This window comes from Argiope bruennichi, chromosome 6 (genome assembly GCF_947563725.1).
Source record: "Argiope bruennichi chromosome 6, qqArgBrue1.1, whole genome shotgun sequence".
NCBI lineage: Eukaryota > Metazoa > Arthropoda > Arachnida > Araneae > Araneidae > Argiope > Argiope bruennichi.
The window spans coordinates 113,892,121-113,917,277 of NC_079156.1; the positions used below are offsets into that span (position 1 = coordinate 113,892,121).

At 27.5% G+C, this 25,157-nt stretch overlaps 1 long non-coding RNA gene across 1 annotated transcript in view; it reads right to left on the reverse strand.

Moving 5' to 3' along the window:
- Nucleotides 1-7,383: 7,383 nt before the first annotated feature.
- LOC129971948 (uncharacterized) overlaps nucleotides 7,384-25,157 on the reverse strand; it is a 37,793-nt gene continuing 20,019 nt past the window's right edge. The window contains exon 2 of the long non-coding RNA XR_008784826.1: nucleotides 7,384-7,941. This is a non-coding gene — a long non-coding RNA (uncharacterized LOC129971948). The remainder of the gene's footprint in view (nucleotides 7,942-25,157) is intronic.

Sequence of the window (25,157 nt, forward strand, 5' to 3'; positions counted from 1 at the left end):
TTTCAAGACTATTTCTCCGAAATTGGTTGGCTATTGAGCCTTAATATTTTCATGAACGAACATTTTAAATGTATACTACCATTACACAAAATCTCATCCTGAACTCAATTTTAAACCTCGTGCCTTCTCCTTGTTAGTATCAGTTTTAAATTTTTCACTTCTGGTTTATAATTTTGCCGGTAACTTTGCTTCTAACTACCGCAGAAACAAAAGTAAATCATTTTTGGAATCTTAAATGTGTTGACTTTAATACAAAATAATAAAGAAATTCAAAATCTTTACAAAAATGGTGATTTTAGGGTATGTACACACCGCAAGTTATTAATATGTTTATATTCTGACAAAATTTTTATCTGTAAAGATAGCATTTCTTTCTTTAATAGTTTAGTTTAGTTTCTTATTTTTAATAGTTTCTTATCTTGTCCACTAGTTTCTTTTTAGATCTTAATTAAAATTTATAAAAACATGCAATTATTACTAGCATATTTATGAAATTCTACTATATAACATCTTCAATAAAACATACGTTTTAGTTTCACTGTTTCATTCACAATGATGATTTAACATCGTTCACGGTATAATACAATTCGAATATTTATGGTAAAAAAGGAACAACATATTGGAAATAATAAGGAACTTTATTTGCATTAAAATAAATACGCAATTATTAGTCGGTCAATAATGTTTATATATACACTTGTATTGGCGAGAAAAAAAATCATGCCAAGTTTGCAGCCAAGCGCTTGCAACACATTCGAGATTAAAATAAAGCGAGTAGCAAAATATAATGCAGTTATATCAGTTTAAATGAGGCTTAATAACAAGTTAACTAAATTAAATACAATAATTAAACCAAACTATAAAATATTATTCAGTTATAACATCAAAATCACTGAGTGATCCAAGTTACGAAATTTTAAACTGACTTAAAATGGATATAAATAGAATGTGTTTATTGTATATAGCTGTGAAATGATACAGGACTATCCTTAGAAGATTTTTCTTTGCATCCTATTTCACAGCAAGAGTTAATCATGGCTTAAATAAGCTTTAAAATTTAACAGTTAAAAGTGAGAAGTAATCTGCCATTGAAATATGATGGAGAATGCGGTTACAGCGAATACAAATTCTTTCCCGAAGTCACGTGATTTTATTTTGTTCTACACCAAAACAGGGTTGCAGTTCCTCTACACTATTTCAACTTTATGGTTTGAATTATTATTAAGTATGGAAAAATTCTTTTTAAATTTACTTAATCTAGAATTTTTACCACATTTTTTTTGCTGCCAAATATGGAAAATCTTTGAATAGCATTCTTAAGAATTTTGGAGAAGAGTACAAAAGTGATTATATTCACATGGGTTTTTTTAAAAATATGTTTGATAACAGAAAATTTTGGTATCATCACCAAATTGAGAAAGTTAAAAACCTTTTAGCGTTAAAATAAATTAAAAGATAAAATAATAAGGATAAAATAAATTATTTAAATAGATAGCACAAAAAAAATCCAAATCAGCTGAAATGAATTTCAAATTAATATTACAGAAAAATTCATATTTTTGCATATTAATTAAATGATAAATATGATTATGAGATTTTTTAATCATTTTGTGTACATCCATACAGAAACAAAAAAAATCACTATAGTATTATATAACTAAACAAAAAGTGATCAGCAAAATGACATTTACATACTGAAATTTTCAGTCTGTTGACAGATATCATTATATGATGATACATCATGAAATTTATAAATTATCAAAAGCTTCTTTTTTTTTGGACAATTACAAAGTGTTTCCGTTTTGAAAACTATAAATACCGTGAAATTGAATTTGGTAAATCAAATCTCCAAAACAAGAAGTATTTAAATAATGTTAATTTAATATATTTAATACATTATTTAATATATTTTAAAGAAAGAAATCGACAAAAAGTAGAAGATACAGTGCTTGATTAAAAAAAAAAGAAATTGGTTTTCGTAAGGTTCCATTCTTTAATAAATAAATCCCTCTTTAATGCACCATTCAAGAAACGATGTACCAACTGTCAAGATTTAACGCCGATACTGATTTTAAACATGATAAAAAAAAACTTAAGCATATAAATGATAAATAAAAAGTTATTCGCAGTATTAAAATCCAGACTTACTAACTGAATAATTTACAGAACTAAAACAGCGTTGGAATCATAACAAAAAATACGAAAAAAAAAAAAAAAGATTCTGTCGGAATATGATGGCAACAAGGATTATTTATTTTTACAAATATGGATATGAATATCATCAATTTCATTTTTAAAACATTATCGTGCTTGGACTTTATAAAGATTTTCTATTGTTTAAAATTAATTTCGTAAATATATAAAAGCTGTGCTTTTTTCATGATCGTGGAACAAATAGCGAAGATTCAACAATTTATATTTGCATATTTAGCCATATATAAAGTCACGCTTCTAGGACAGAAGATGACGAATTTTTATCACGATTAACAAACAACACGCAGTTTTTTTAGACTTAGCATATCTTTTGCCATCTGGTGGTTACGATCAAAACAGAAACGAATTACAATTCTTTTTATCCCAAAGAATGTGTAGACACATTATTTATGATGATAGCTGAAAAGCCATTAGATAGAATCACAAAAGGAATGTCATCATGTTATTTTTTTGCTTTATAAAAATAGCATATTAGAAGACCACTAATGATTGGTTCGATATATAAATACCATCTTCTGTCATTCCAGTCTTGCCACAAAGAAAAAATATTCTCCCTCTCTTTCTAAAGAATATTTCTTCATTATCCATTACGAATAAAAAGAACAACGATTTCGCTTACGGTTAAAGCTTTTGTCGATTTGTTCTTCGAATTTTGATCTCTGTTTTCCTTTTTTTTTTGGTGCTATTTATTTATTATTAGATGTTTTTGATATTCCAGTTGGAGAAATATCGTTTGCAGCTTTCGGTGAGAGAAATTATTTGTACTATTTCTTTCTTAGTACATTATCATTAGAAACGATAAAACTCTATTTGCATAAAATATGAAACACAAATAATTTACTGTTAATGTTTTGTAAAAATGTTAATAGAAATTCGGGTTTAAACTCCACAATTAATTAGCATTTAATTGGAAAATGTACTCAATTTATATTAATTCGTAGGTTTATTTTGTATTGTATTTCTAAAAATATCGAAATTTTGTATTCAGTTATGTAAGATGATTAGATTGAAAATAACATAATGGAAGCGATATATGAACATATAATATTTACCAAAAGATTTTCAGCAATTGAATTTTAAAATCTTTTGGGATTTTTTTTATTTGTTGACAGAAATATTACGTAACAAAAAATGCACAGTTAAATGTTGGATTCTACAGATTAATTTTTGATTTGACTACATTGTTACAGGACAAAGACATGAGTTGACATACATATTTAGTTCAAAGAAATGAAACCACTGCTTCATAAATTTAAAAAATACAATAGATAAATAAAACACATTTTATAAATAAATAAAACAAATTTTTTTAAAAATCATTTTTACTTTTTTATTTTTGACATTAAGTATTATATTTTCTAAAATTAACCTCTAAAATTAGATTTAAGAGCGACTTTAAAGGAATCTGTTTTTAGATAAAGAGTACTTCGATTTTGAATAATATTTTGAAATACACCAAAAAAATAAAAAGCAAGCTTTTCTTATAGCATATCTTAATTTCTGTTGATGTAAGTTTTGTTTTCATTTTACTTCACTTATAAAGATAAAAGGAATCCCCCTCCATTATATTTTTTATCCATATCTTTATCTTTATTAAATTTTATTGTTACATTAATTCATTGTAATCATTAATAATGTAATTGTTTTCTACAGGTAATTAAAAAACGAGAATGCCTCCTAAAATTGCATTAATTAATAAACTTGACATGGAAGTAACAAAAGAAAAATATATTCTGTTTATTTCAGAAGTTGGATCAAATATTTCTTCCGCTGACTCATGAAGAATATTCTTTCTTGAAAAATCTGTGGCATCAGCAAATTCCAGAGCCTTCGATATTTTTCCTGAAAAGTCTTACATAGCGAAATATATATATTCAGCTGGAATATTTTGCTGCATGTTTTAGAAAGCTTTAGAAAAACCACTCACTGCTACGAACGAACATTGCCTTCACCTTGGCTAAAATTCGAATCACGCGACGGACATTCCAAGGTGCATAAAGAAGCTCTTCCGCAAAAAAAATAAATCAAAGTGAACACCATTTTGATAATGGCAAGAAGGGCGAAAAAATGTGACTAAAATTCATGTGATACTACGAAAAAAAGGAAAAAACGATCTGCAGTATCAAATGGGCGTGTGACATGTTTAGAAACCCGAGCACGTGTTCTCGAACCTGCAATTCATTATTAAGAACTTTTTGAAAAACGTCAAATGAGAAACTTCAACGTCACGAACGTTCTTGTGCCTGAAATGCCATTTTTCTTTCTTTTTTCTTTTTATTCGTACGAATGGCAACAGACGTATCGGAACAATCGCAAAGTTCAAAAATAAGGTCTGTTGCCATATTTGGTCGGAAAACTTTCACATTGCGTTATGCACCAGGTTACAACTACAACTTCGATCGTTTACTTGCTTAGCCTATATTTCATTCGTTTCCGACGCAGAGAGTGAAAAAAAGAATTCCGATTCTTGACCTCAAAGTTCGGCACTTCATTATTTTCCAAACCTCGAAGCGAAATGGTGTTTTATTGACAAGACTTGCCTGTTCGAAAAAGATTTACACGAGCAGGAAATGTCTTCGCTGTAAAATAAAAAGCGTTTGATATCTTGATTGTTTTTACGTTTATGGTCTATTACGTTGTTGACAGTGAAAAACTGGCGTGGATTTTTAAGGCTTGGTCTTAAAACCAAAACAGAACCTCTTGAGTATTTATTCTCCGTTAAAGACTAATGGAAAGATAAGGCTTCCCACTCGCTGTGTTTGAATTGATATGGTGATGTCTTTAGCAATGATATTGATGCTATTTGAATAGGTAATTTAAATACAGTTGGATATGTTTATTCTATAAAGGTTATTTAGCGATAAACGACTTCATTACTTATGGAAATAAACAATTTTAGAATAAATATTTCAGTCGCATGTATATATATATATATGTGTGTCATCTTCTCGATTTTTGAAAACGATTTTAGTAATTCTTCGTCAGAATTCAAACTAAGATGACATTCTTAATGAGAAAAAAATATATTAAACAAGTTTGAAATGAAAATTAATCTGTTTTGTTACCGTAGGAATTCAAATATTGTTATTCAAGGCGTTTTTTCTTCTTCTTTTCGTTATATATTCTGGATTCATTTTTCTTTAGGTAAATAATAATAAAAAAAATGATACATTTAAATTTTGTTTGGGATTTATAAAATAAACATCAGCGCTTGTTTTTAATTTATTTCTACTATCCACAGATAGATATGCTTATTGGCCTATGTCTGCTAATTTGTCCTTAACTGGAGCAACGGTCAAAAGTTAAAAATCCGATTGCAGCTATGCAGAGTTTTAAAAAATAGATATAAAAGCAGGATTAAAAACCAGGAAAAAGTAGGTAACGTTATTATCAAAAATATTTGTATTTCATATAGAATTCTTTAAAGTAGAGTGTACATTAAAAAAAAAGAATTTTTTTTCCCCTCCGAAATTAGATAATAATTGTTTTATTCAACATTCTTAATTTCTAAATAATTTTCTTCATAAAACATTTGTTTCTAAATTCATTCTTAGGAAAATTATATTGATTTTTAAAATTACATAATACATGTTTTGATACTATTTTCCATGCTGTTATCTCTAATTCTAAATTTTGATAGAATTTTCTTACAAAAAAAATCTCTCATAAACTTGTAATCTAATGCAGATTTTTGTGTTATAATAATTTCTCAATATGTTCTGCCGCTGTTTATTTAGAAATATTCTGTAGTTGTTTTAATGCTTCACAATGTGAAAAACATAGAAAATTTCATGTTATTTATAGTTTGAAATTCAATATTTTAAAACTTGATAGAAATAAAGTTTATTTTTTTAATTCAGAAATTGGGTAATATATTTTTATAGCTATTTGAAAAGTTTTTATCAAATGATTTGATAAATTTTTGACCTAGAAGGTTTTTGCTTTCTTTTTAGCCAAAAAATACTCACATACATAATATTTTTCATTTCTTAAAAAAAAAATTGTATGTTTAGATGTCATAGATGTTTTTTTGATATATTTTATGCGAAAATTCGAAAATGTAACCATTTTACCGCGTTTTTCAATATACTCACTTGTCTTAAAGCCAAAATTTCTACGGAAAATACATATAAAAGAAAAAGAAAGGCGAGTATATAAAATATACAAGTTTCGAAGCATCCAGTTTTTTTAAAAAAATTTACTTTAGAAAAAAATGCAACTAACTTTTAAATGTATTTTAGCTGAAACAATTTAAATTTTTATTTCTAATTTTCTTTGCAACACAGTTTTCAAAAGATGAATTGCAATTAATCAGAATAATTAAGAATTTTTGATTTAATTTTACCCTTTTGGCGAGACTTTCAGATATAACCGAATTAATAATTCCATTTGTTAACATAGATTTTCTAGCAATCTTTAGTCATAAATAACCCAGCCAACAGTTTAAAGAAGCTTTATGAAAGAGTTCAAAATCTTTTGTATCGGATATCATTTGGCGATTCTAGAAATTTCTAGAAATGGACCCTTTAAATGATATTTGCTATGATTATAGAAACCCTGTGCACTTTTTCTATAATTTTTTATATGAATCTATCTTTTCTCTTAGTTCTAGTCTCTCTAGTTAAATTTAGTATATTTTGTACATGGGGAAGATCGATGACAAAGAGCAAAGTGGAAGTAATTTTTCTCTCAGTGATTTTATTAAGATATTCTTATAGGGATTTCTTTGGCACGTGTCGACTTTGGAAAGGGAATTTTTGTAATCTTTGAAAGGAATGCGTGGTTGTAGGGGTTTTTTATTCCTTCATTCGGAGCGTGAGAACCTGCAATAGTCATAATTTTTCTAGAATTTGTGTTAGAAATAATTAAATAAAAAAAGTGAGTTCAGATCAGGAAATAAGAGAACATTTTACAATAAAGCAATATGAGCTAATTTAAGATAAAAATTAAGAAATCAATTAAGATTTAAATTAGATTAAGAAATATCATTACATGTATATATATATATATATAATCATTTTCTTCTGTTTTGTAAAGTAACGGCAGTGTGAATTTCCTTCTCTTTTTGTAATGTAGAATAACTTCAATTGCATCAGAGGTCGGAACATTTAGAAAAGTTTTCAATTTACGTAATTTATATAAATGTTGTTCAAATGAAAACTGGACAAGTTGAATGGAAAGAGTATTTTTATTGAAAATCAAAAGAAATCGCCGTGGGTGTTATAACACAGGCCCCATTGTTTAGATAGCAGGTCTATGCCTTTGCTGTAGAAAAATGGTGGTTAATTCTTGAGGAAGTCCGTCCGAATGGAAAGGTGTCGCTAGTAATGTTCTCTTAAGTGGCCCAAAGATGTGGAAGTCACGAGGTGACAAATCCGGACTATACGCCTGGTGTTCCAACACTTCGTGGAGACGTTTGGCTGGGCATTGTCATGGAAAAGGATCACTTGTTGTGTGAGAAGGCCTGACCGTTTGTTTTTGATTGCTTTCCGTAGTTTCATCAGAGTATTGCAGTGTTGTGTTGAATTGATAGTACTCCCTTGGGGCAGGAAATCAGTCAAGAGTGGTCCACAGCAATCAAAGAATCATAAAACCGCACTGGACACATACGTCCAGACGTTCCGATCTAGATGCATCCATGTATGGCATGACTTTACTTCAGATCAATTTCCTCTATTACGAACAGCTTTCAGTTTTAAACGCCGCATATAGTGAACACCTCCTACGCTAAGAAAAATAGATAATAATAGGCAAACACATAGTACTGAATAGGGGCATTGAGAATGATGGATAAAATGTAATGAGGGGGTCTTCTTAAGATAAATAAGTAAAATAAAAAAAATGAAGATATACAAACCAATCCCGTGTTCTCCCGCTGAAAAAGAAATAGTCAATGACAGTCCATAATATAAATAATTACAATAACAGATAAAAAAAATGAACTAGTGTTACGCGATAACCGAACGGGCCTGCCTCCATCTCCACGGCCCAACCTTTTGTTTTTCATTTGAAATTTTATTTGACTGTCAGTTCTGCTTTATCACTTATTTTAGTTCTGCTATCCCCTGACGGGGCAGTAGTAATTTAACCCTCCCCATTGAAGTAGGTTGAACCATGCAACAATACCAAATACTGTATTCAAGCATTTATGTAAATAAATACTGTCCATGCAGGGCAATGTTTGTAAATTGATTTCTTTGAGGCATAATAAATCTGTCCGTTGGGCTGGTTTGGTCAGTGGAATCTTTGGCGTGCTGGGGTGGTTCTGCTTCCCAGTGTCCCATTTGTTGATTCTACACTCTCTCTGGGATGACTGGAGGATTCGAGGGTATCCGCGCATGAGAGTTGATTTGACCACCTCCTACCACCCTGTTCGGTGGCGCTGCTGTCATTCTGACGCAATCGCAAGTGTCCACTTTTCATTTGGGTAACCCTTATACCTGCCTCATGTATATTATGTATTTTTGTGGTTTCAATGCCATATTTTTATGAAACCACATTTTAATAAACTTCTTGATTAAAGTTTTTAAATAATTATATAGTAGAATGCTGTGTTCCATTACAGAATTAAATTGGCGTCACACTCTTCAAGTGTCTTCAACAAGCATGAACAGACCTTATATACATATTTAATTTTTATAATTCTTTGGGAAAGATAAGACAAAGGAATTCAGAACTTCCTTTCTGCGACTGCGATGGTCTGCGGAACGCCGCCCCTTATCACCTCACATACCCCTCCAGCGAATCGAAACCTCATTGGTTTCTTAGCGTACTCAGGAACGAGTCTTCGCTAAGGATGGTGGGGTTGTGAAGTCTCTAGGGATATTTGTGAGAAAATTCAGAGGAGGCTAGGATGACGGATCTGTGTCTTAGGCTGTTTGCAGTCTTGTTTTAATTGATTCTTTATTTATGTAATTATTCTGGCACAACTTCTAGTTTGTTTGTTCTTTTATGTAGGATTATAGCTATTAAAAACTACTCTTCTGCTCATATTCTTGATTTCCCTTCTAGTAATGCTTTTTTTTATGTGTTTTTCATTCTGGATCTGCTTTGTTGTTGTTGTTACTTATGGCACTTTACAAGCCAGCTGAAAGATCAGCGATTTAAGCCAAGTGAGCGTCTCTTGTTTTCTCAGTAGCGTCAAATAGGGCCAAGAGTACGACTTAACTACTTCATGCGTCACATTCGCTTGCACCACCCCTTTTTTACAGGGGCACATTCACACACCTCACAAATAGAACATAGAAGAACAACCATGCCCGAACTGGGACTCGAACCCGGGACGCCCAGATCACGGGGAAGGGATCTGATAATCTGCTTTATATTTTTACCTTGTATTTGTGTCATTCACCTATTCTTCATTTCATGTAATGGGATAGATATATGATTTTTGATATTGGTACATTGCTTGATATTGCTATATGTCTACATCTACTATACTACTATGTCTTCCATCCTTTGGACATTGTGATATTTTTTTTTATGCTTATGTGTGTTACTGCTTTCTATATGTACTTTTCAACTTAATTTCGTGAACTCAGAACTGTCTTGCTAATTATTTAATTTAAATATTTTATTTTAGTCAAATGAGCTATAATGTATAATTTATTTACCGCCCACATTCTAGCGATAACTGTAAGCCTTTCAATAAATAAATAATGGTTCTCTCTCTGGCGACTTTCAAGGTCTTACACCCTTTCGGGTCGTCGTGGGTAGATCAAGACCAAGAAATTCAGTGAAATCTAAGAACATTATATGCGCATGTCAAGTGAAGAGTGTTGATTTAATTTTGGAATTCTTTAAAAAGATTCTTCCATATGCTGTTCATAGCTCGTAGCAACACAGCATAACGCGATGAACAAGTGTGTTGTCTTTAACCACGATTTTGACGTCACATGAAAAGACACCATTTGAAGTCCGCTACACACTCTCGCAAGATTTTCACCACATGAATATAAATACAAATTACAAACAATCTATGATGACTGTCTCCAGATCGTTTCGTTATGCTTTATGCGCATATAATATCCAGAAATCACATTCGTGTATGAATAAAAGAGTCTTGTTAATGATAATGTATTCCAATGACTGTCATAAAAAACTCATAAAACCAGTATCTGTTGCAGCGCTTTGAATAATTTTTATTTTTATTTTACCTGATTAAATGAACAATAGCATTCATGATAACAATCTTTTATAAGAATTTTCCGGGCTTTTTTAAGAATTATTTGCATCGGTGCTGTTATATAATACATATTGCAACCTGTTTGAGAGTTGATACTGTTGCGAAGGTCAAGGCTTCTTCAACTTTTCTTGCGCAGTTACTTTTTATATTTACAGGCGTTTTGAAATTAATAATTGGAGAATTATTTCAAACTAACAATGGTGTTTATTGTAATACGTTAAAAAATAATATTCATTTATCTGTTACATAAAAAGCATGAGTTTAACACGATTTATGTATTTGAGTTAACCCTCCTTTTATTTTATTACTAGCCATCAAAGGCGGCTCACTGGTTTGCCAGGATTAATGTTGCTAAAAATTACAATTAGATAGTTTCTATAACTATGTCTTGATGGCTTTTCCAGGAAAACATTTTGAAACTTAATTAATTTTTTAAAAATTTTGCTAGAATACTATTTTAGAAGCCTTACACCGTCCTATTCATCGAGGTTTTACGCTTTTTTTCTTTTTTGTCAATATCTTTAGGCATCCAAATAAAGGGCATCCCAAAATTAATGCCAAGATTTGAATTTGCCACCATTCGTGCAGTAAAGTGTTGGCAACCCTATTAAAAAACCACTTGACAGCTGATAGTTTAGGGTTAGTAAAAATGGAGCGTTACACGATAGAACAACGTGTTAACGAAAGATTTGAAGTAAATAAAAAAACACAATTTTTTTCTTTAAATTGTTATATTTTTATTGAATTGTAAAGTACACAGGATAGGGTTAAGTATGGAATAGCACATAGAGCAAATAGCTTTGCTGGTACATACGCACTCTTTGTGAGAAATTTTCCATGACCATTTTGCATAAATGTGGCTGAATTTCATTGATGCAGCGTTGAATTTCCTTCTTCAATGTACGCTTGCTTGTTGGCGTAGACCTCTCACTTCAAATAACTCTATAAAAAGAAATCCAATGGTGTTAAATCACACGATCTAGAGGGCCAAATCGCAAATTTTCGAACTGTGGCCGCCAGACTCTCATTATTTTTTAAGTATTTGCTCAACAATTAAAATACATTGTTCTGTCGTGTAACGTTGCATTTTTACTAACTTAAACTATCAGTTGTCAAATGGCTTTTTTATAGGGTTGCCAACATTTTACTGTACGAATGGTGGCAAATTAAAATCTTGTATTAATTTTGGGATGCCCTTTAGTTCCCTAAGCGGCATCTAGATATTATTCAGTAATTGTTGTTCTCCAAGTTCCGGTTTTCTTTATTATAAAAGGAAATTCCACCGGGCCGGGGCACCTCAGATTTCGGAATGAGAAGCTTCCGGAATGGTGGTTGATTCTCGCCGCCCTGTGGGATACAGAAATGGTGTGGGGTCAATTACCTCCTGCCGATGACGGGACATGGCAACTACGGGAGGGATTATATTGTGCCAGGTGATGGTTCTTAGAACTCAGCCATAGTTCTCACTTGCGATATCGCAGAGTTCCAATTATTCAATACTTTCGGGTGAGTCGGAGCACCTGTTTATGATTATGCATCCAATTATATCATAGGAAAGAGCAGCAATATATGAAAAATGGAAGAACTTATAAAAACAACACGAATGCTTTATTCTAAAGTTAAACTTTAATTATAAAAATAACAAAATTTCTCAAAAATAAATTAATAAAATAAAATGAAAATAAAAATATACTTTATGTTGAAAACTTCTCAATATATATATATATATATATATATATATATATATAAACACCCCAAATATTCATATGTTAAGTATAAACGATGGAAAGAAAGCCAGAATGAAATACTAGTAGAAACAATAAAAACAATTGGAGCTTCACTTCAATGAGATGTATTGGTGCGAAACTGGAATAAATATTTTTTAAAAAATTGAATAAAAATAAGAAGAAAAAATAATATGCCATAAATAATTGGTATCATTGAAAAGAAATCGCTTTAAATTTTAAAATGATGTAAAAATCATTATTGCTCTGTTATTTTCTTGGAATTTATGGTGAGAAAACATCAAAATTTCACTCAATTTTTAATTAATTAAATTCTAATTCAAATTTCTAAAAAAGGATTCAAAACACTTATTCCTACCCTCGATAGTATATAGTATTTTCGAAATCTGATTGCTCTAGGTCTAACGGCATGTCCAGTAAAGCGTAAACATGCACACATAGATACATGCATTCATCTTTATTATTAATAAAGATTCAGAAACTTAATATAAATTAATCTATTAATTTAATTACAGTTTGTTTCCACACAAATAGTTGTACCTGGAAGGAAATTTGAGAAGAAATAGGTTCCCATAACCTTTATTATAAGGCATTACAAATTTAAGACCAAAATGTAGAAAATGAAATAATAATTTAAACCAGCGAGAGTGGTTTCTACAAAACTCTCTCACATACTCTATACTAAACTTGTCATGCCACAGAACGCCTTGCATGGCACTGGCGTACAACAGTTACGAAATATTAATTTTTGGGGTCAATTTAGCATTTTTACTGAATCTATCATGTCGTCCTTGGCGAGTTATTTGGCGATGAATTCCTGGCAGGCTTTGATAGTATCTAATAATCAAATGTGTGTTTTAGACACGTTTTTTCTTGACCGAGTGAAAGAAAAATTTGACACCAAACTGCACTTGTAGTCACAAAATCTTATATCTAATTTTATATATTCAAATCACTGCTTTTTTGAATCATCACGTTTACATGTTTCAGAAAGTACAGACCGACAGACAATCATAACTGGATATGGCACAAAATTTGATAAGTGTCTACATTACAGCTGTTCAATTTCTGTACCAAATTTCAATTATCTAGCTCTCTTCTTTTTGTAATTATCGTGTTAACTTTTGTTCGAACAGACGAATAAGTGGACTTCTTTTGAACAGATTTTATTAAAAATGTGATAGAAATGTGCAAATTTGTTGTAAAGACCGTATACTAAATTTCAACCGTCCAGTTAACATCATTTTTGAGTTATCTTTGTCACAGACAGACAGACGTACATTTTTTCGAATACGGATAAACATCAAAATTTCGAGATCAAATTTTTTGACGATTACTATACTTTATCTGTACTACGTAAACGGGGAAGTAAAAATCCACTTTTTTAGAACTCTAATAACAATATTTTTTTAAAAAGCAGGTCTAAAAAAATATCGATTATTTTAGAAGCTATTTTCTTGCTTTTTTAGATGTTATTGACTTTTTTTTCGTTCAGGTATATTACAAACATATTAAATGAGTGATAACTTTTATAACCTCTTATTTTAATAAACCTCTTATTTTTTTCAAAAGTTGTTTATTTCTGATTTTTCAGTTCTAGTTCCTGAAAATTCTGTTTCAACAAGAATGGTTATCTCAGCGATGCGTTCCATTTCTTGGAGCTAATAATGAGGAAATGAATGTAATTATTTCATTTTTAAACTTATTTTTTAAATTACATTACTCTTTTTTTCCTGAAAGGTGTATTTTTCGAATAGGTGACTTAAAAGTTATTAATGTATGTTGTATTTTTAGACGCTTTAATATAGACTATGTTTTCACACAATAAAAACAGTAAATGTTTTTTTTTTTTTTTTTTCATTCCTAGTCCTCAAATATATTTAAGATTCTAATTAAGACAGAAAATAATTTCAATTTTAGTGCATCTATAAAAATGTTGTTTTAAAAATTTATAAAAAAATTATCTTAAATATAACCAGCAAGAACTAAGCAAATTTGAAGATAATAATGAAAATTTAAATTTTAGACTTATTATTATTTTATTGAACAATTAGTCACCTTTTGCAACTAGCTACTTAACCGAAATTATTGGCTATTATTAATTTCAATTAAATCGCTTAGACGTAATATCATGTCCATGATTCCGTTAAATTATCAGATATTAAAACCATATTACTTTAATAGTTTTGTATGCATATTTTGATGGAGACCAGTCCAATGTCATCATGGCGCAGTTAAAAAGGTAAATGCCCGCCTTGTCTGTCTTCAAATTTCGCGGTTTGTGACCTGTTTATTCGTCTTGTAAACTACACAAGTATTAAACAAAATCCTTCATCTTCAGCTTTCAACAAGGGAAAAAAATCATGCGATTAAATATTCGATGAAACAATAGAAATGGTTTAAATTTTTGTTCAACGATAAAATCAGTCGAAAAAAATATTTAAAAAAATTGTCGAAATTCGGGAAAAATTAAAAAGACAATAAATTAGTATAATTAGAAAGAAGAATTTTTAAAAATGTTTTCTAAAGGTGTAAAATTAATTTTTGTGCAGTAATATTCTCGGAAGTTATTGCGGAAAAACATCAAAATTCAATTTGATTTTAAATCAATTAAAATACTAATTAAGATTTTAAAAAATTGTTTCGGGGGGCACCTTTCTTTCTTCAAGGACCCCCCGGGGGCACCTCGTAATGAGGATGAGATGCTTCCGGCATGGTGGTTGGATCTCGCCACCCTGGTGGGTACACTAATAGGTGGGGGATCTGACTCCTCCCATCGATGATGGGACGTAATTCCTTCGGGGAGGGTTGTTCCGTGGCCGATGATGGCCCTTAGGACTCAACCACAGTTCCCGCCAGTGTTGCTGTTGCGGCGGTCCGGTCATTCAGTTTTTATGGTTTAAATCCGTGTGCCTTCGTGGCGGGTCGGAGAGTTAGATGGCTGACTTCTTTCTTCAAGGTGCCAAAATTGGTAGCTCTAGGTCAAATATCTTGCTTGAAGAGCGCCAACATACACACACACACAGACACGCATACATACGCATGTACTTATGCACACACACACATCTTTATTATTAGTGCAGATATATATTGTGCGTTTTTAGGTCGCGAGCCTAGCACTTTCGACGATTATACTTCGGTAAGGAGTGAAACGCAGTTATTACACTTCCAGTTCTACCATAATCTGAGTTCTCTTCATCGCTAAATCTAAACATCTTCTCTTTTTATCTTTCCTCTCTCCCCTATTTTGACTAAATAAACACATCCTGATGCGTGCACAAAAGCACGGAAGGTTTTCGAATCCAAGAACAAACAGTATGTGTTCATTTGGTTGTAGTCACGTGGTTTTTGGACTAATCTGAGGCAAACTCAGGTGCTTGAATGTCATTATCACTGCAATGCTGTTTATTAGTTCTAGTCATAATCACAATTTCCTTTGAAAAATATGTGAAATTTATCTCGAACTTTGATGTCGAATTTTTTAAAAATATAATTCGAATAATATTCACAATGAAGATAATATTTTCAAATATTGCAAGGATTTAAGTACGACATTCTAAAATAATATTGATTGCCTTGATTTCTTTCACGAAATCAAAATTTGTCGTCCACGTTTTTTTCCCTTGGATCGCAGTGTTACTAATATTACAATATTTGTTTAAGAATAACTTGTTTGAATTTTATTTAAAATTTATTATTACTCTGAAAAATTAAATTGGGCTTAATAATTACCATCACATCTACTAAAGATCTTTTTCAAGCTTGAAAATAATTATAACAAAAAGTTAATTGAGATCAGTATTAGTCAAGAAAGATTACCGCTTCGACATTTTATCTATCGAGTCATAATTAGATATTTAAATTATGGTGACATTATTAATAAATTTGTAATAAAACATGTAACAAAATGAGAAAAAAAATCACATATTTTAATAATTCATATATCAAGTTTGTATTTTATATTAATACAACTTTATAATTAATTATTTAAAAATTATTTTATTTATTAACATTTTTTTGAATGTTAATAAATAAAAACTTGTAAAAACAATTTAATAATTTATAATTGTCGTGTATTCCTAAGTTCTCTTTATACTTATTTGTAAAGTGTAATAAATATCGCAACGCAGTAAATTATTATTTTATTGCGTGACATTTAATTCCGTACACCACATAAATTTGTAATAAAACATGTAACAAAATGAGAAAAAAAATCACATATTTTAATAATTCATATATCAAGTTTGTGTTTTATATTAATACAACTTTATAATTAATTATTTAAAAATTATTTTATTTATTAACATTTTTTGAATGTTAATAAATAAAAACTTGTAAAAACAATTTAATAATTTATAATTGTCGTGTATTCCTAAGTTCTCTTCATACTTATTTGTAAAGTGTAATAAATATCGCAACGCAGTAAATTATTATTTTATTGCGTGACATTTAATTCCGTACACCACATAAATTTGTAATAAAACATGTAACAAAATGAGAAAAAAAATCACATATTTTAATAATTCATATATCAAGTTTGTGTTTTATATTAATACAACTTTATAATTAATTATTTAAAAATTATTTTATTTATTAACATTTATTTGAATGTTAATAAATAAAAACTTGTAAAAACAATTTAATAATTTATAATTGTCGTGTATTCCTAAGTTCTCTTCATACTTATTTGTAAAGTGTAATAAATATCGCAACGCAGTAAATTATTATTTTATTGCGTGACATTTAATTCCGTACACCACATAAATTTGTAATAAAACATGTAACAAAATGAGAAAAAAATCACATATTTTAATAATTCATATATCAAGTTTGTGTTTTATATTAATACAACTTTATAATTAATTATTTAAAAATTATTTTATTTATTAACATTTTTTTGAATGTTAATAAATAAAAACTTGTAAAAACAATTTATAATTGTCGTATATTCCTAAGTTCTCTTTATACTTATTTGTAAAGTGTAATAAATATCGCAATGCAGTAAATTATTATTTTATTGCGTGACATTTAATTCCGTACACCACATAAATTTGCAATAAAACATGTAACAAAATGAGAAAAAAATCACATATTTTAATAATTCATATATCAAGTTTGTGTTTTATATTAATACAAATTTATAATTAATTATTTAAAAATTATTTTATTTATTAACATTTTTTTGAATGTTAATAAATAAAAACTTGTAAAAACAATTTAATAATTTATAATTGTCGTGTATTCCTAAGTTCTCTTCATACTTATTTGTAAAGTGTAATAAATATCGCAACGCAGTAAATTATTATTTTATTGCGTGACATTTAATTCCGTACACCACGAATCAAATTTGCATCAGGCTTAGCTTTTATTTAGGTCAGTTCTATACATACCAACTAATATAATACAAAATCTGTAATAATGTAAGTTTTTGCTGAAACAAATTTCCCAAATATAAACTGTTAAAAAGAAAGATTTCAGTTTTCTTAAAAAACATTCATAATTCTAGTAATTCGAATATCAAATTGTATTTTACAATTTATGAAAAATTGGTTTATTTATTAACGTTTTTTAATGTTAATCTTGTAAAAAAACAATCCCATAATTTATAATTTTTGTGCAAATTTGTACGTTTAAATTGTTATTATACCTATTTGTGTAATGCAATAAATAGTGCAATGTAATAAATTATTATTTTATTGCATGGAATTTAATTCAATGTTCTGCAAATCAAATCTGCATCAGACTTAACTTTTATTTGGGTCATCTCTGTATATATATCAACTAATATAATACAAAATCTGTAATAATGCAAGTTTTAGCTGAAACAAATTTCCCAAATAAAAACTGTTAAAAAGAAAGATTTCAGTTTTCTTAAAAAAAAACATTCATAATTCTAGTAATTCGAATATCAAATTGTATTTTACAATTTATGAAAAATTGCTTTATTTATTAACGTTTTTTAATGTTAATCTTGTAAAAAAACAATCCCATAATTTATAATTTTTGTGCAAATTCGTACGTTTAAATTGTTATTATACCTATTTGTGTAATGCAATAAATAGTGCAATGTAATAAATTATTATTTTATTGCATGGAATTTAATTCAATGTTCTGCAAATCAAATCTGCATCAGACTTAACTTTTATTTGGGTCATCTCTGTATATATATCAACTAATATAATACAAATCTGTAATAATGCAAGTTTTAGCTGAAACAAATTTCCCAAATAAAAACTGTTAAAAAGAAAGATTTCAGTTCTCTTAAAAAAAAACATTCATAATTCTAGTAATTCGAATATCAAATTGTATTTTACAATTTATGAAAAATTGCTTTATTTATTAACGTTTTTTAATGTTAATCTTGTAAAAAAACAATCCCATAATTTATAATTTTTGTGCAAATTCGTACGTTTAAATTGTTATTATACCTATTTGAGTAATGCAATAAATAGTGCAATGTAATAAATTATTATTTTATTGCATGGAATTTAATTCAATGTTCTGCAAATCAAATCTGCATCAGACTTAACTTTTATTTGGGTCATCTCTGTATATATATCAACTAATATAATACAAAATCTGTAATAATGCAAGTTTTAGCTGAAACAAATTTCCCAAATAAAAACTGTTAAAAAGAAAGATTTCAGTTTTCTTAAAAAAAAACATTCATAATTCTAGTAATTCGAATATCAAATTGTATTTTACAATTTATGAAAAATTGCTTTATTTATTAACGTTTTTTAATGTTAATCTTGTAAAAAAACAATCCCATAATTTATAATTTTTGTGCAAATTCGTACGTTTAAATTGTTATTATACCTATTTGTGTAATGCAATAAATAGTGCAATGTAATAAATTATTATTTTATTGCATGGAATTTAATTCAATGTTCTGCAAATCAAATCTGCATCAGACTTAACTTTTATTTGGGTCATCTCTGTATATATATCAACTAATATAATACAAAATCTGTAATAATGCAAGTTTTAGCTGAAACAAATTTCCCAAATAAAAACTGTTAAAAAGAAAGATTTCAGTTTTCTTAAAAAAAAAACATTCATAATTCTAGTAATTCGAATATCAAATTGTATTTTACAATTTATGAAAAATTGTTTCATTTATTAACGTTTTAAAGTGTTATTCTTGTCATAATGTATAATTTTTGTGCAAGTTCGTGTGTTTAAGTTCTTATTACACCTGTTTGTGTATTGTAATAAATTATTATTTTACCATATGAAATTTAATTCAATGTTCCGCAAATCAAATCTGCATCAGACTTAGCTTTTATTTGGGTCATCTCTGTATATATATCAACTAATATAATACAAAATCTGTAATAATGCAAGTTTTAGCTGAAACAAATTTACCAAATAAAAACTGTTAAAAAGAAAGATTTCAGTTTTCTTAAAAAAAAAACATTCAGAATTCTAGTAATTCGAATATCAAATTGTATTTTACAATTTATGAAAAATTGTTTCATTTATTAACGTTTTAAAGTGTTATTCTTGTCATAATGTATAATTTTTGTGCAAGTTCGTGTGTTTAAGTTCTTATTACACCTGTTTGTGTATTGTAATAAATTATTATTTTACCATATGAAATTTAATTCAATGTTCCGCAAATCAAATCTGCATCAGACTTAGCTTTTATTTGGGTCATCTCTGTATATATATCAACTAATATAATACAAAATCTGTAATAATGCAAGTTTTAGCTGAAACAAATTTACCAAATAAAAACTGTTAAAAAGAAAGATTTCAGTTTTCTTAAAAAAAAAACATTCAGAATTCTAGTAATTCGAATATCAAATTGTATTTTACAATTTATGAAAAATTGTTTCATTTATTAACGTTTTAAAGTGTTATTCTTGTCATAATGTATAATTTTTGTGCAAGTTCGTGTGTTTAAGTTCTTATTACACCTGTTTGTGTATTGTAATAAATTATTATTTTACCATATGAAATTTAATTCAATGTTCCGCAAATCAAATCTGCATCAGACTTAGCTTTTATTTGGGTCATCTCTGTATATATATCAACTAATATAATACAAAATCTGTAATAATGCAAGTTTTAGCTGAAACAAATTTACCAAATAAAAACTGTTAAAAAGAAAGATTTCAGTTTTCTTAAAAAAAAAACATTCATAATTCTAGTAATTCGAATATCAAATTGTATTTTACAATTTATGAAAAATTGTTTCATTTATTAACGTTTTAAAGTGTTATTCTTGTCATAATGTATAATTTTTGTGTAAGTTCGTGTGTTTAAGTTCTTATTACACCTGTTTGTGTATTGTAATAAATTATTATTTTACCATATGAAATTTAATTCAATGTTCCGCAAATCAAATCTGCATCAGACTTAGCTTTTATTTGGGTCATCTCTGTATATATATCAACTAATATAATACAAAATCTGTAATAATGCAAGTTTTAGCTGAAACAAATTTCCCAAATAAAAACTGTTAAAAAGAAAGATTTCAGTTTTCTTAAAAAAAAAAACATTCATAATTCTAGTAATTCGAATATCAAATTGTATTTTACAATTTATGAAAAATTGTTTCATTTATTAACGTTTTAAAGTGTTATTCTTGTCATAATGTATAATTTTTGTGCAAGTTCGTGTGTTTAAGTTCTTATTACACCTGTTTGTGTATTGTAATAAATTATTATTTTACCATATGAAATTTAATTCAATGTTCCGCAAATCAAATCTGCATCAGACTTAGCTTTTATTTGGGTCATCTCTGTATATATATCAACTAATACAATACAAAATCTGTAATAATGCAAGTTTTAGCTGAAACAAATTTCCCAAATAAAAACTGTTAAAAAGAAAGATTTCAGTTTTCTTAAAAAAAAAAAAACATTCATAATTCTAGTAATTCGAATATCAAATTGTATTTTACAATTTATGAAAAATTGTTTCATTTATTAACGTTTTAAAGTGTTATTCTTGTCATAATGTATAATTTTTGTGCAAGTTCGTGTGTTTAAGTTCTTATTACACCTGTTTGTGTATTGTAATAAATTATTATTTTACCATATGAAATTTAATTCAATGTTCCGCAAATCAAATCTGCATCAGACTTAGCTTTTATTTGGGTCATCTCTGTATATATATCAACTAATATAATACAAAATCTGTAATAATGCAAGTTTTAGCTGAAACAAATTTCCCAAATAAAAACTGTTAAAAAGAAAGATTTCAGTTTTCTTAAAAAAAAAACATTCATAATTCTAGTAATTCGAATATCAAATTGTATTTTACAATTTATGAAAAATTGTTTCATTTATTAACGTTTTAAAGTGTTATTCTTGTCATAATGTATAATTTTTGTGCAAGTTCGTGTGTTTAAGTTCTTATTACACCTGTTTGTGTATTGTAATAAATTATTATTTTACCATATGAAATTTAATTCAATGTTCCGCAAATCAAATCTGCATCAGACTTAGCTTTTATTTGGGTCATCTCTGTATATATATCAACTAATATAATACAAAATCTGTAATAATGCAAGTTTTAGCTGAAACAAATTTACCAAATAAAAACTGTTAAAAAGAAAGATTTCAGTTTTCTTAAAAAAAAAACATTCATAATTCTAGTAATTCGAATATCAAATTGTATTTTACAATTTATGAAAAATTGTTTCATTTATTAACGTTTTAAAGTGTTATTCTTGTCATAATGTATAATTTTTGTGCAAGTTCGTGTGTTTAAGTTCTTATTACACCTGTTTGTGTATTGTAATAAATTATTATTTTACCATATGAAATTTAATTCAATGTTCCGCAAATCAAATCTGCATCAGACTTAGCTTTTATTTGGGTCATCTCTGTATATATATCAACTAATATAATACAAAATCTGTAATAATGCAAGTTTTAGCTGAAACAAATTTCCCAAATAAAAACTGTTAAAAAGAAAGATTTCAGTTTTCTTAGAAAAAAAACATTCATAATTCTAGTAATTCGAATATCAAATTGTATTTTACAATTTATGAAAAATTGTTTCATTTATTAACGTTTTAAAGTGTTATTCTTGTCATAATGTATAATTTTTGTGCAAGTTCGTGTGTTTAAGTTCTTATTACACCTGTTTGTGTATTGTAATAAATTATTATTTTACCATATGAAATTTAATTCAATGTTCCGCAAATCAAATCTGCATCAGACTTAGCTTTTATTTGGGTCATCTCTGTATATATATCAACTAATACAATACAAAATCTGTAATAATGCAAGTTTTAGCTGAAACAAATTTCCCAAATAAAAACTGTTAAAAAGAAAGATTTCAGTTTTCTTAAAAAAAAAAAACATTCATAATTCTAGTAATTCGAATATCAAATTGTATTTTACAATTTATGAAAAATTGTTTCATTTATTAACGTTTTAAAGTGTTATTCTTGTCATAATGTATAATTTTTGTGCAAGTTCGTGTGTTTAAGTTCTTATTACACCTGTTTGTGTATTGTAATAAATTATTATTTTACCATATGAAATTTAATTCAATGTTCCGCAAATCAAATCTGCATCAGACTTAGCTTTTATTTGGGTCATCTCTGTATATATATCAACTAATATAATACAAAATCTGTAATAATGCAAGTTTTAGCTGAAACAAATTTCCCAAATAAAAACTGTTAAAAAGAAAGATTTCAGTTTTCTTAAAAAAAAAACATTCATAATTCTAGTAATTCGAATATCAAATTGTATTTTACAATTTATGAAAAATTGTTTCATTTATTAACGTTTTAAAGTGTTATTCTTGTCATAATGTATAATTTTTGTGCAAGTTCGTGTGTTTAAGTTCTTATTACACCTGTTTGTGTATTGTAATAAATTATTATTTTACCATATGAAATTTAATTCAATGTTCCGCAAATCAAATCTGCATCAGACTTAGCTTTTATTTGGGTCATCTCTGTATATATATCAACTAATATAATACAAAATCTGTAATAATGCAAGTTTTAGCTGAAACAAATTTCCCAAATAAAAACTGTTAAAAAGAAAGATTTCAGTTTTCTTAAAAAAAAAACATTCATAATTCTAGTAATTCGAATATCAAATTGTATTTTACAATTTATGAAAAATTGTTTCATTTATTAACGTTTTAAAGTGTTATTCTTGTCATAATGTATAATTTTTGTGCAAGTTCGTGTGTTTAAGTTCTTATTACACCTGTTTGTGTATTGTAATAAATTATTATTTTACCATATGAAATTTAATTCAATGTTCCGCAAATCAAATCTGCATCAGACTTAGCTTTTATTTGGGTCATCTCTGTATATATATCAACTAATACAATACAAAATCTGTAATAATGCAAGTTTTAGCTGAAACAAATTTCCCAAATAAAAACTGTTAAAAAGAAAGATTTCAGTTTTCTTAAAAAAAAAAAAACATTCATAATTCTAGTAATTCGAATATCAAATTGTATTTTACAATTTATGAAAAATTGTTTCATTTATTAACGTTTTAAAGTGTTATTCTTGTCATAATGTATAATTTTTGTGCAAGTTCGTGTGTTTAAGTTCTTATTACACCTGTTTGTGTATTGTAATAAATTATTATTTTACCATATGAAATTTAATTCAATGTTCCGCAAATCAAATCTGCATCAGACTTAGCTTTTATTTGGGTCATCTCTCTATATATATCAACTAATATAATACAAAATCTGTAATAATGCAAGTTTTAGCTGAAACAAATTTCCCAAATAAAAACTGTTAAAAAGAAAGATTTCAGTTTTCTTAAAAAAAAAACATTCATAATTCTAGTAATTCGAATATCAAATTGTATTTTACAATTTATGAAAAATTGCTTTATTTATTAACGTTTTTTAATGTTAATCTTGTAAAAAAACAATCCCATAATTTATAATTTTTGTGCGAATTCGTACGTTTAAATTGTTATTATACCTATTTGTGTAATGCAATAAATAGTGCAATGTAATAAATTATTATTTTATTGCATGGAATTTAATTCAATGTTCTGCAAATCAAATCTGCATCAGACTTAACTTTTATTTGGGTCATCTCTGTATATATATCAACTAATATAATACAAAATCTGTAATAATGCAAGTTTTAGCTGAAACAAATTTCCCAAATAAAAACTGTTAAAAAGAAAGATTTCAGTTTTCTTAAAAAAAAACATTCATAATTCTAGTAATTCGAATATCAAATTGTATTTTACAATTTATGAAAAATTGCTTTATTTATTAACGTTTTTTAATGTTAATCTTGTAAAAAAACAATCCCATAATTTATAATTTTTGTGCAAATTCGTACGTTTAAATTGTTATTATACCTATTTGTGTAATGCAATAAATAGTGCAATGTAATAAATTATTATTTTATTGCATGGAATTTAATTCAATGTTCTGCAAATCAAATCTGCATCAGACTTAACTTTTATTTGGGTCATCTCTGTATATATATCAACTAATATAATACAAAATCTGTAATAATGCAAGTTTTAGCTGAAACAAATTTCCCAAATAAAAACTGTTAAAAAGAAAGATTTCAGTTTTCTTAAAAAAAAAACATTCATAATTCTAGTAATTCGAATATCAAATTGTATTTTACAATTTATGAAAAATTGGTTTATTTATTAACGTTTTTTAATGTTAATCTTGTAAAAAAACAATCCCATAATTTATAATTTTTGTGCAAATTCGTACGTTTAAATTGTTATTATACCTATTTGTGTAATGCAATAAATAGTGCAATGTAATAAATTATTATTTTATTGCATGGAATTTAATTCAATGTTCTGCAAATCAAATCTGCATCAGACTTAACTTTTATTTGGGTCATCTCTGTATATATATCAACTAATATAATACAAAATCTGTAATAATGCAAGTTTTAGCTGAAACAAATTTCCCAAATAAAAACTGTTAAAAAGAAAGATTTCAGTTTTCTTAAAAAAAACATTCATAATTCTAGTAATTCGAATATCAAATTGTATTTTACAATTTATGAAAAATTGTTTCATTTATTA